Source organism: Oncorhynchus tshawytscha, linkage group LG17 (assembly GCF_018296145.1).
Source record: "Oncorhynchus tshawytscha isolate Ot180627B linkage group LG17, Otsh_v2.0, whole genome shotgun sequence".
Lineage (NCBI taxonomy): Eukaryota > Metazoa > Chordata > Actinopteri > Salmoniformes > Salmonidae > Oncorhynchus > Oncorhynchus tshawytscha.
In genome coordinates, this window is record NC_056445.1 from 1,058,070 (window position 1) to 1,071,592 (window position 13,523).

The window sequence follows — 13,523 nt, forward strand, 5'->3', positions numbered from 1 at the left end:
ACCTACCGAAGCGCAGCTCAGAGTAAATATTTATTGCATTTTCCTTTTCCAAATGGGCGGTAATTTAGAATGCATACGATACTGTATTTACGATAGCACAGCTTCTCCCCTTTGTTCCTCAGTCTTCCCGATCTTTCACTCAACCCAGCCCCTTTTCTTTTGTGTATCAAGCTGTCATATCTGTTCCGCCCGCTAGGGACGTTTTCCTTTATGACGTAATTTGTTATCAAGTTATGATGAATTGTGTGTATGTGTAATTCTGTGTGATTAGTTAGGTATTTAGTAAATAAATAATTAAACGCAATTTTGTATTGCTGATTCAACTTGTTAGCCAGGATTCGTGCAGATAAAAGAATTTACAACTTTCAGATGAAACTGAATTAAGGTGACGATTGATATTGACTACTATTGATGTAAAATATTACTAGGTCTTTGAGACTTTATTTGGAAGATAACAGCTCTATAAATATTATTTTGTGGTGCCCGACTCTCTAGTTAATTACATTTACATTAGATTTAGCTCAATCAGGTGATATTAATTGCGGAGAAATTATTTTATAGAATAGCACGTCTTATCACTTAATCTGGCATAGCCAAAGACACAACATACCTGGACTTTCAGACCATGAGAAACAAGATTCTCTGGTCTGTTTAAACCAAGATTGAACTTGAATGCCAAGCGTCACGTCTGGAGGAAACCTGGCACCATCCCTACAGTGAAGCATGGTGGTGCAGCGTCAAGGTGTAGGGATATTTTTCTGCAGCAGGGAGACTTGTCAGGATCGAGGGACAGATGAATGGAGCAAAGTAGAGAGAGATGCTTGACCTGCTCCAGAGCGCTGAGGACCTCAGACTGGGGCGAATGTTTACCCTCCAACAGGACAACGACCCTAAGCACACAGCCAAGACAACGCAGGAGTGGCTTCTGAACAAGTCTCCAGCCAGAGACCGGACTTGAACACGATCAAATATCTCTGGAGAGACCTAAAAATACTGTTCAGCGATGCTCCCCATCCAACCTGACAGAGCTTGAGAGGATCTGCAGAGAAGAATGTGAGAAACTCCCCAAATACAGGTGTGCCAAGCTTGTAGCGTCATACCCAAGAATACTTGAGGCTGTAATGGCAGCCAGATTTTTGAGGGGAAAAAAACACATTTACTCCATTTCAGAATAAGACTGTACCGTGAGAAAATGTTGGAAAAAGTCAAGTGGTCTGAATATTTTCCGAATGCACTGCATCTGAGTCTCTCCCTCCAGGAGACTGATGGCAGTAGTTGCGGTAGTAATCAAACCTTGTGCAGGTGCTGTTCTGCTCCATCCTCTTATGTCAACAAGCAGCTCATCACTACCTCTTCTCCTCTCCTTTCCCCTTCAACCCTTCCCCAAACTGTCGATGTAAAGAACATACCTGGGTCATGCTCATTAGGACATCCAACTGATTTAAAAAATAATAATTTTGCAATGGACAACAGGTGGTTCAGTTAGTCCCTCCTTTTCAGTCTGTTTTCTTCAAATCCATACCTGTACTGAACTTCTCTTTGCTACAAGAGTCACTATATATATACAAAAGTATGTGGACACCCCTTGAAATTGGTGGATTCGGCTATTTCAGCCAAACCCATTGCTGACGGGTGTATAAAATTGAGCACACAGCCATGTAATCTCCAGAGACAAACATTTGCTGTAGAATGGCCTCACTTAAGAACTCAGTGACTTTCAACGTGGCACTGTCATAAGATGCCACCTTTCCAACAAGTCAGATCTTGTTAGAAATTATGTTGGTGATGGTCACTATCATGAGGAGCTGACCTGCATCTCCTTGCATTCCCTTGGTTTCCTTGGATCCTGAGGGGCCACATGTTTTTGTGGAACTGGGGTGTCCTGAGACCCCCATCATCCCCAAAGCTCCTCTCTCACCTGGACGACACAACAGCAGGTTTTGAGTCAATTTGAATTGAAGTCAGTTAGTTCAGTAAGTAAAGTAAAATTCATTAAATTATATATTTTTTCTTTCAGTTACTTCTCAATAAACCGAAAAGGAGAAACTATTCATTTCAAACGTTTATCCATAAAAAAATATATTATTCAAATCACTTCTGGCACGATTCAGACTTGTATGCCTTTCCTACATGTTTTGATTTAAGCACTTCCCAGTAGTTGGTATACAGACATACCTTAGGCTGGTGTAGCTCCCATGTACAAGCTGAATAAATGTAATTCAACTGCTGGAAACTCTCCCAACATATTTTCATTCAATAGGGTTTTAAGTACATTTATGTAAAGGCATCCCTTTAAATACAATGTACCATTAATTAGAATTGGTGGATTCGGAAAATTCAGCCAGACCGGTTGTTGACAGGTGTATTAAATCTCGCACATCTCCACACAATTTCCATAGACAAACACTGTAAGTAGAATGGCCTTACTGGAGAGCTCAGTGACTTTCTGCTTGGCACTGTCATAGGATGCCACCTTTCCAACAAGTCAGTTTGTAAAATTTCAGCCCTGTTAGAGTTGCCGCGGTCAACTGTAAGAGCTGTTATTGTGAAGTGGAAACATCTAGAAACAACAATGGCTCAGCCGCAATGTGTTAGGCAACACAAGCTCACAGAACAGGACCGATGAGTGCTGAACCGCGTAGAGCATAAACATCGTCTGTCCTCAGTTGCAACACTCACTACCAAGTTCCAAACTGCCTCTGGAAGCAACGTCAGCACAAGAACTGTATGTCGGGAGCTTCACGAAATGGGTTTCCATGGCCGATCAGCCTCACACAAGCCTAAGATGACCATGCGCAATGCCAAGCGTTGTCTGGAGTGGTGTGAAACTCGCCACCACTGGACTCCAGAACAGAGGAAACGCATTCTCTGGAGTGATGAATCATGCTTCACCATCTGGCAGTCCGATGGATGAATCTAGGTTTGATGGATGCCAGGAGAACGCACCTATGCATAGTGCCAACTGTAAAGTTTGGTGGAGGAGGACTAATGGTCTGGGGCTGTTTTTCAGAGTTCGGGCTAGCTCCCTTAGTTCCAGTGAAGGGAAATCTTAACGCCACAGCATACAATGACATTATAGATGATTCTGTGCTTCCAACTTTGTGGCAACAGTTTGGGGAAGACCCATTCCTGTTTCAGCATGACAATGCCCCCTGTGCACAAAGCGAGGTCCATACAGAAATGGTTTGTCGAGATCGTTGTGAAAGAACTTGACTGGCCTGTACAGAGCCCTGACCTCAACCCCATCGAACACCTTTGGGATGAATTGGAAGGCCGACTGCAGGCCAGGCTTAATCACCCAACATCAATGCCTGAGCCACTGTTGTATCAATATGTTTTGACCATGACAGTTTAGTCACCTCAACTTGCTCAATTTCCCCATTATTTATTACAAGATTTAGTTAAGGTTTAGGGTTTAGTGAAGTTCTTTCAGCAACAGAATATGATCGATAATGTCAAAAGCCACACTTAAGTCTAACAAAACAGCCCCCACAGTTTCTCTCAGCCACAGTTTCTGAAATGCATTCCAGGTGACTACCTCATGAAGCTGTTTGAGAGAATGCCAAGAGTGTGCAAAGCTGTCATCAAAGCGTGGCTACTTTGAATAATCTCAAATATAAGAACCCGATGATCACTCTGAAAGATCCAGAGTTCCTCTGTGGAGATGGAGAACCTTCCAGAAGGACATCCGTCTCTGCAGCACTCCATCAATCAGGCCTTTATAGTAGAGTGGCCAGACGGAAGCCACTCCTCAGTCAAAGGCACATGACAGCCCACTTGGAGTTTGCAAAAAGGCACCGAAAGCACTCTCAGGCCATGAGAAGTCAAGATTGAACTTTGAATGCCTGAATGCTGAGCGCCACGTCTTGAGGAAACCTGGCACCATGAAGTATGGTGGTGGCAGCATCATGCTGTAGGGATGTTTTTCAGCGGCAGGGAATTGGAGACTAGTCAGGGTCGAGGGAAAGATGAACAGAGCAAAGTAGAGAGCGATCCTTGATGAAAACCTGCTCCAGAGCACTCAGGACCTCAGACTGGTGCAAATGTTAACCTTCCAACAAGATAACGACCTTAAACACACAGACAAGACATCGAAGGAGTTTGAATTTCCTTGAGTGGCTCAGCAAGAGCCCAGACTTGAACCCGATCTAACATCTCTAGAGAGACCTGAAAATTGCTGTGCAGCGACGCTTCTCATCCAACCTGACACTGTCAAAGCTGCTTCAACAAAGTACTGATTAAAGGGTCTGAATACTTATGTAGATTTCTAAAAACATGTTTTTGCTTGGTCCATATGTGGTATTGTGTGTAGATTGATGAGGAAAAACAACAATTTAATCAATTTTAGAATAAGGCTGTAACATAGCAAAATGTGAAAAAACTCAAAGGGTCTGAATAATTTACAAATGCACTGTTTGTATGTCATTCAACCGTTTTAACCCTCATAAGTCTGCCGGCCCAGATGGCATCCCTAGCCATGCCCTCAAAGTATGAGCAGACCAGCTGGCAGTTGTGTATTTGGACATTTTCATCTCTCTCTAGCTCAGGGCGTTACCTCCTGTTCTTCGACTACAGCTCGGTCTTCAATACCATAGTGCCCTTTAAGCTCACTACAAAGCTCACAGCCCTGGGAATGAACTCCTCTCTATGCAATTGGGTCCTGGGCTTCCTGACGGGCTGTCCCCAGGTGGTGAAGGTAGGCAATGTTACCTGCTTGCTTCTCAACACCGGGACCCCACAAGGGTGCGTCCTCAGTCCCCTCCTGTACTCCCTGTATACCCACAACTGCAAGGACTCGTACAGTTCGAACTCCGTCCTCAAGTTCAACTATTGGGTGCACACTGCCTGCCCTCCAGGACACCTACAACATCACATGTCGCATGAAGACCCCTCGCCCCCCTGAGTAGTGGTGTGCTGGCGCTCCAACCATAAATATTTTACAAAATCTAGAAAGGTTGCTCAGTTCTTGGAGTGTGTCACTGAATTGTTGAGAACAAAAGGTTCAAATTAAATACATTCAATAGTCCTTAATGCTGGTTTGAAAGTAAATGAAAATGGTGTTTTCTGTAGAAAATTGTGTTTTCTGTTTTCTGTAGAGAATCTGTAGGGGGAAGATTCATTGGGAATCTGAATCCAGGCAAGAGACAAGGTCAAGGTCACACACCTTTTTATGAACTACAGACAAGACACTAGCAACTAATTTATGACAGCTATGGTAGAGAAATATTGAGAGCATATGTAATCCACAGAGCAAACATTACACTACAAGGACCAGAGCTGTGTGGCACACACTCACAGACACTGACTTTGACCTCTCTCCTCGATTTCCGCAATAAGTAACGGTTTTGCCTCTCGACACCTCAACACATTCTTACATCTGTGACAAAACACACTCTAGCTGACACACCTGTTGTTATGTATGATTTGTGTGGTAAATACAGGTAAATGCTTTGATGTTATGTATGAGTTGTTTAAATGTTGAGTTGGAACCACTACTTGTGCTGATGGTGGGTGCACTGGTCAAGGCCTGGTAAGAGGCTGTAGGAGCTACTAACTTGCTGTATCTGAGTTGGTCACTGGCCTGTTTGCAGAGGCCTGGTGAGAGGCTGTAGGATTGACTAGCTAAGTTGTATTTGGACAGTTGGGGCGCGGCTGTAATTCGCTTTGCTAGCCTCCATGACCGGGCTCACACAATGGCTGTTGTGACATGGACTCAGTGGGAATCAGGGGTCTTAGTGATTTTCACAGGCCTGCGAGCTGGGAGAAAGACGGGCACAACAGCGTGTTCAGCACTGAGCTTCTGTCACATCCACTCTGAACACGCCAGTCAACACCGGCTCTATTTCCTAGAGCTGCACACACTCCCACTAAGACAAATACACACACAAGTAGACACCCACGCATACAGTACATGTTCCCCGTCATACGCTTTTCAAATCCAGACACAAACACTCTCACAATGTAGTTTAATTCACTAGCATAACATTACAGTTTTATTCAAGTAAAACACACTTTTACACTCACACTGTATGACTGTATCCACTAGGGTATTGGTTGACACTATGGCTAGAGTGTGTGTGTGGGAACAGCCTACTACAGTATAAACTAAGTCAGAGCTGTGCCTCCCTGGTATAGACCTTGACTCATAGATATAGAACAACTTCCTACTTCACTCTTATGGGTTGCTACACCCACTATGGCTGCCATTCCACCATCACAGAAAATGTACTTGAATGGGAATTTCTCCTAGTAATTATATTTCTCTGCCTCTAGACCATGGCGACTAGAGACTAGACTCTAGAATCAGACAGAAAATATGGATCAATATTTTAATCAGTGTGTGTGTGTGTGTGTGTGTGTGTGTGTGTGTGTGTACTTGCTACCTGTGACTTGAATGGGTCACACCCTAATTACAAAGTCTTCTGACTATGCAAAACCATTATATTGACTTATTGAATGTCTTCGAATGCATCATTTAATCTTTATAGGGATTACTGCCACCACCAATCAGTCACAGAAATAACCTGTACTGTATGTTGTCACAGTCTGTTTTTTACCAGGTTTGGTTGTCTGCAAAGCGATAATCTCGGTTAACCCAGAACTAAAATCTTGAGCAATTTGGTCAGATGCTTATATTTCTGTTGTCTGTCCACGAGAGATTAAATAGGAGAAGAAAGCAAATAATCCTATACTAGATGTTAGTACTCTTGTTATATACTGAAAAATATATATAAACGTAACATGCAAAAATGTAAAAGATTTTACTGAGTTACAGTTCGTATAAGGAAATCAGTCAATTTAAATAAATTCATTAGGCCCTAATCTATGGATTTCACATGACCAGGAATAAATATATGCATCTGTTGGTCACATATACAGTGCCTTGCGAAAGTATTCGGCCCCCTTGAACTTTGCGGCCTTTTGCCACATTTCAGGCTTCAAACATAAAGATATAAAACTGTATTTTTTTGTGAAGAATCAACAACAAGTGGGACACAATCATGAAGTGGAACGACATTTATTGGATATTTCAAACTTTTTTAACAAATCAAAAACTGAAAAATTGGGCGTGCAAAATTATTCAGCCCCTTTACTTTCAGTGCAGCAAACTCTCTCCTGAAGTTCAGTGTGGATCTCTGAATGATCCAATGTTGACCTAAATTACTAATGATGATAAATACAATCCACCTGTGTGTAATCAAGTCTCCGTATAAATGCACCTGCACTGTGATAGTCTCAGAGGTCCGTTAAAAGCGCAGAGAGCATCATGAAGAACAAGGAACACACCAGGCAGGTCCGAGATACTGTTGTGAAGAAGTTTAAAGTTTAAAATCTACAATGGAATGGTTCAAAAATAAACATATCCAGGTGTTAGAATGGCCAAGTCAAAGTCCAGACCTGAATCCAATCGAGAATCTGTGGAAAGAACTGAAAACTGCTGTTCACAAATGCTCTCCATCCAACCTCACTGAGCTCGAGCTGTTTTGCAAGGAGGAATGGGAAAAAATTTCAGTCTCTCGATGTGCAAAACTGATAGAGACATACCCCAAGCGACTTACAGCTGTAATCGCAGCAAAAGGTGGCGCTACAAAGTATTAACTTAAGGGGGCTGAATAATTTTGCACGCCCAATTTTTCAGTTTTTGATTTGTTAAAAAAGTTTGAAATATCCAATAAATGTCGTTCCACTTCATGATTGTGTCCCACTTGTTGTTGATTCTTCACAAAAAAATACAGTTTTATATCTTTATGTTCGAAGCCTGAAATGTGGCAAAAGGTCGCAAAGTTCAAGGGGGCCGAATACTTCCGCAAGGCACTATACCTAAAAAATGGTCAGTATCTGGTGTGACCATCATTTGCTCATGCAGCGCGACACATCTCCTTCGCATGGAGTTGATTGTGCCTGTGGAATGTTGTCCCGCTCTTCTTCAATGGCTGTGCAACATTGCTGGATATTGGCGGGAACTGGAACACAAGGCGTACACATTGATCCAGAGCATCCCAAACAGGCTCAATGGGTGACATGTCTGGTGAGCATGCAGACCATGGAAGAACTGGGACATTTTCAGCTTCCAGGAATTGTGTACAGATCCTTGCAACATGGGGCCTTTGATTATCATGCTGAAACATGAGATGGTGGATGAATAGCACGCCAATGGGCCTCAGGATCTTGTCATCTCTGTGCATTCAAATTGCCATCGATAAAATGCAATTGTGTTTGTTGTCCGTAGCTTATGCCTACCCATACCATAACCTGACTGCCATCATGGGGCACAATGTTGAAATCAGCAAACCACTCGCCCACACGACCCCATATACAGTATGTGGTTTGCGGATGTGAGGCCAGTTGGATGTGCTGATAAATTCTCTAAAACGACATTGGAGGCGGTTTATGGTAGAGAAATTAACAATACATTTTCTGGCAATAGCTCTGGTGGACATTCCTGCAATCAGCATTCCAATTGCACTCTCCCTCAACTTGTGGCATTGTGTCGTGTGACAAAACTGCACATTTTAGAGTGGCCTTTTGTTGTCTCCAGCACAAGGTACACCTGTGTAATGATCATGCTGTTTAGTCAACTTATTGATATGCCACACATGTCAGGTGGATGGATTATCTTGGCAAAAGAGAAATGCTCACTCACGGGGGTGTAAACTAATTTGTGCACACCATTTGAGAGAAATAAGCGTTTTGTGCAGATGGAAGATTTCTGGGATATTTTTTTTCAGCTCATGAAACATGGGACGAACACTTTACATGTTGCATTTTTTTTCAGTGTATATCATGTGCTCAGTAGGGGTTTCTAAAGACTTTCTATTAACTCCCTGTTTCAGTCAGTTTTCTTCCAACTGGTGCCTAACAAACATGACACAGGGCACAATGTTGTGGATCATTCAGTTCAGATATAAATATATGTTGAAGACAAGGCATCCCTCTCTGACAGACCAGCTTTATTTGTGCTATAGAGTTGTCGGAAGTTAACATACACTTAGGTTGGAATCATTAAAACTTGTTTTTCAATCACTCCACAAATTTCTTGTTAGCAAACTATAGTTTTGGCAAGCCGGTTAGGACACCTACTTTGTGCATGGCACAAGTACTTTTTCCAACAACTGTTTACAGACAGATTATTTCACTTATAATTCACTGTATCATAATTCCAGTGGGTCAGAAGTGTACATACACTAAATTGACTGTGCCTTTAAACAGCTGGGAAATTCCAGAAAATTATGTCATGGCTTTAGAAGCTTCTGATAAGCTAATTGACATCATTTGAGTGAATTGGAGGTGTACCTGTGGATGTATTTCAAGGCCTACCTTCAAACTCAGTGTGCGCAAAGTGCAAATCAATCCCAGAACAACAGCAAAGGACCTTGTGAAGATGCTGGAGGAAACATGTACAAAGGTATCTATATCCACAGTAAAAACGAGTCCTATGTCGACATAACCTGAAAGGCCGCTCAGCAAGGAAGAAGCCACTGCTCCAAAACCGCCATAAAAAAAGCCTGACTACGGTTTGCAACTGCACATGGGGATGAAGTTCGTACTTTTTAGAAAGATGTCCTCTGGTCTGATGAAACAAAAATAGAAGTCTTTGGCCATTATGATCATCGTTATGTTTGGAGGAAAAAGGGGGAGGCTTGCAAGCCGAAGACACCATCCCAACCATGAAGCACGGGGGTGACAGCATCATGTTGTGGGGTTGCTTCGCTGTAGGAGGGACTGCTGCACTTCACAAAATAGATGGCATCATGAGGTAGGACAATTGGGTCTTCCAAATGGACAATGACCCCAAGCATACTTCCAAAGTTGTGGCAAAATGGCTTAAGGACAACAAAGTCAAGGTATTGGAGTGGCCATCAAAGCCCTGACCTCAGCCCTATAGAAAATTTGTGGGCAGAACTGAAAAAGCGTGTGCGAGCAAGGAGGCATACAAACCTGACTCAGTTACACCAGCTCTGTCAGGAGGAATGGGCCAAAATGCACCCAATTTATTGTGGGAAGCTTGTGGAAGGCTACCCAAAACGTTTGACCCAAGTTAAGCTATTTAAAGGCAATGCTACCAAATACTAATTGAGTGTATGTAGACTTCTGGGTATGCGATGAAAGAAATTAAAGCTGAAATAAATAATTATCTCTATTATTGAAATTTCACATTCTTAAAATAAAGTTTTGATCATAACTGACCTAAGACAGGGACATTTTACTTGGATTAAATATCAGGAATTGTGAAAAACTGAGTCTAAATGTATTTGGCTAAGGTGTATGTAAACTTCTGACTTGAACTATAAGTGACTGGGGGGGGTTGGCAAAATGAGAAATTGTGTTTTTTAAATTGGACAAAAGTAGAGAATCAGAGCTAGAAAATGTTACACAATATCATACACTACAGTTGAAGAACAATGGGAAGGTAATTATGCTTTGAAAGTTGATCAACTTGTAACCCCACTTTTGAGAAAATGGTCCTTGAATGTTTTGGTACACCTACTGGAGAGCTCCTCTTTGTCTACACCCATTCAGCTTAATTTACACCCTCTTAAGTCTTAACCCCACCTATCTCTTTAAGCATTCACATGTGAGGCCATGTGCTATACAGAGTGAGTACGGTAGTGTAAGAAAACAAGCTCTACTTTCTATAGGTACGCCAATCTGTAGAGAGCTGACTAGCTCTACTTTCTATAGGTATGCCAATCTGTAGAGAGCTGACTAGCTCTACTTTCTATAGGTACGCCAATCTGTAGAGAGTTGACTAGCTCTACTTTCTATAGGCACGCCAATCTGTAGAGAGCTGACTAGCTCTACTTTCTATAGGTACGCCAATCTGTAGAGCTGACTAGCTCTACTTTCTATAGGTACGCCAATCTGTAGAGAGCTGACTAGCTCTACTTTCTATAGGTACACCAATCTGTAGAGAGCTCTGAAATAATTGACAAGTCTGTATGGCACCATATACACACGCACAGTCCACTCCTTTATGAACTCAACCTGTGAATGATTAAGCATCCATTTACAATTTTCACAAAACATTTATATTATTTGAGTGTTTTCTGTCGCTTGTATATGGACTCTATCCATAGATCTTCTCTAGATTGTTATGAAACGGGTCCACTTTGTCAAAATAATAAAGTCACGAACATCAGACCTGGCGAATGGATGATTAAAGCTTTTTATTTAGCATGGTGTTATGATTGAATAGTTCTTTCAACAGCTATTTATAAGTTAGTGATATAACGTTGAAGCAGAAGGAATTTCATATTTGTGAACTGCTGTTCACAAATGCTCTCCATCCAACCTCACTGAGCTCGAGCTGTTTTGCAAGGAGGAATGGGGAAAAATTTCAGTCTCTCGATGTGCAAAACTGATAGAGACATAACCCAAGCGACTTACAGCTGTAATCGCAGCAAAAGGTGGCGCTACAAAGTATTAACTTAAGGGGGCTGAATAATTTTGCACGCCCAATTTTTCAGTTTTTGATTTGTTAAAAAAGTTTGAAATATCCAATAAATGTCGTTCCACTTCATGATTGTGTCCCACTTGTTGTTGATTCTTCACAAAAAAAAAATACAGTTTTATATCTTTATGTTTGAAGCCTGAAATGTGGCAAAAGGTCGCAAAGTTCAAGGGGGCCGAATACTTTCGCAAGGCACTGTATATATGTATATATATATATACACAATATAATACCCCTCTTTACTTGGAGATACTGCTGCTTCTTCCCAAGAGACCTGGAGCCAGCTGCTGCTGTTGTACAAGTTGTTGTTGTGCTGGTGGGTTCCCATGCTAACACATATGGATGTTTCCAGGATCGTGTTCATTAGGGTACGCAACAGAAAACATTTGGAACAGAAAAGGAGCGTTTCTTATTGAACAAGTCCACGTAGTCCCTCCGTTTCAGACTGTTTTCTTCTGTTTGGTGCCCAGTGAACACGACCAGGGGTGTCTGAAATGACGCTATGGTGCACTTTTGGCTTGTTCCCAAAATACTGCACTATGTAGGGAACAGGGTGCCATTTCAGCTCAGCCTCAGGTTCCACTGATTAAGAGATGATCCCTCTCCATCACGAGCACACATGTTCAGGAGAAACATCATCCCATATCACTTGAAATGTATCCTCTCTCGCACTCAATCACACACATATTCAACATGGATGAAGAAATGGAGAAAAAAAAATACATGTACATATTCATCCCTTCACTGATATTTATGAGAGCTAAAAGGATGTAGCATTATTCCAAGATGGCTGCCCACATGGGGTTAACAGTTAGAGGGTTACAGCACCCCCACCTTCACAGGATGGAATATCCTCCTTGATGTTTATGTCAACCAAACCAGCTCCAACTTTTATGATCAGGAAGGTTGGGAGTGGCGAGGCCGGAGCAGATTCGGAGTACACACACAATCGACATTCCATGTGGACAGATTTTGTTCTCTCGTTCTCTCATGTCCTCTCTCTCCAGCTCTGTTCCTAGTGTTATCACTTCTCAAAATGAATAGTGTTCTCATTTGGTTTGTTTCTAGCTTGTTAGCTAGCTAGCTAAGGTTAAGTTAGCTGACTAGCCAGATCAATTACAGGAAAATAAACTCACAACAAGATAATTCTTTACAAGTTTATGGCAAGCTAATTACAGAAAATAGCTTATGGTTGTGGTTGAGACAAAATAAAAGCCCGGCAGTCTACTGGAGAATTTTAGAACTTGGACACTGTCTTGTTGGCCTAACGTTATATCTTTACGGTACAGTGAAATGGTTACTTGCATAGTGGAGTCTTTTGTTTAAACATGTAGCTAGGAAGCTAGCTAGTGTAACAATAAACCATTATCTCAACTCATAACGTTACTACCCTGTATGCATCTGCTGGTAGCTAAAGTTAACCAACAAGCTAGGTTCAATGTTAGCTAGCTAGCTAACACTAGGCAATAACTAGCAATACAAATGTCTCTGAGATACAAATACTATTACTACACAGATCATGCATGTAATGTTAGCTAGCCAGCCAGCCAGCTAACATTAGCTAGCTAGCTAATAGACTCTCATCCATATACAAATAAAATTCTCCCTGAAGCTAGGACAGCAGAGTCCCTGCCCATCTGCCGACAACATCTGAAATGCTACCTCTTCAAACAGTATCTGAAATAATCCTCCTCCTCACCTCAACCGCCCCCAAAAAAAAAATAATACAAATTATACACTAAAACAGCACTTGCACTTGACCCCCCCCCCCTCTAGCTCTGACTCTACTGACTCCTACTTTATTGAGGAAAAATGTACTTTCTATGCCTGTGATATGTGGTTATCCCACCTAGCTATCTTAAGATGAATGCACAAACTGTGAGTCGCTCTGGATAAGAGCGTCTGCTGAATGACAAACATTTAAAATGGTAAATCAACTGTATTTATAATGCCATTTTTACATCAGCAGATGTCAGAAAGTACTATACGGAAACCCAGCCTAAAATCCCAAACAGCAAGCAATGCAGATGTAGGAGCACGGTGGCTAGGAAAAACTCCCTAGAAAGGCAGG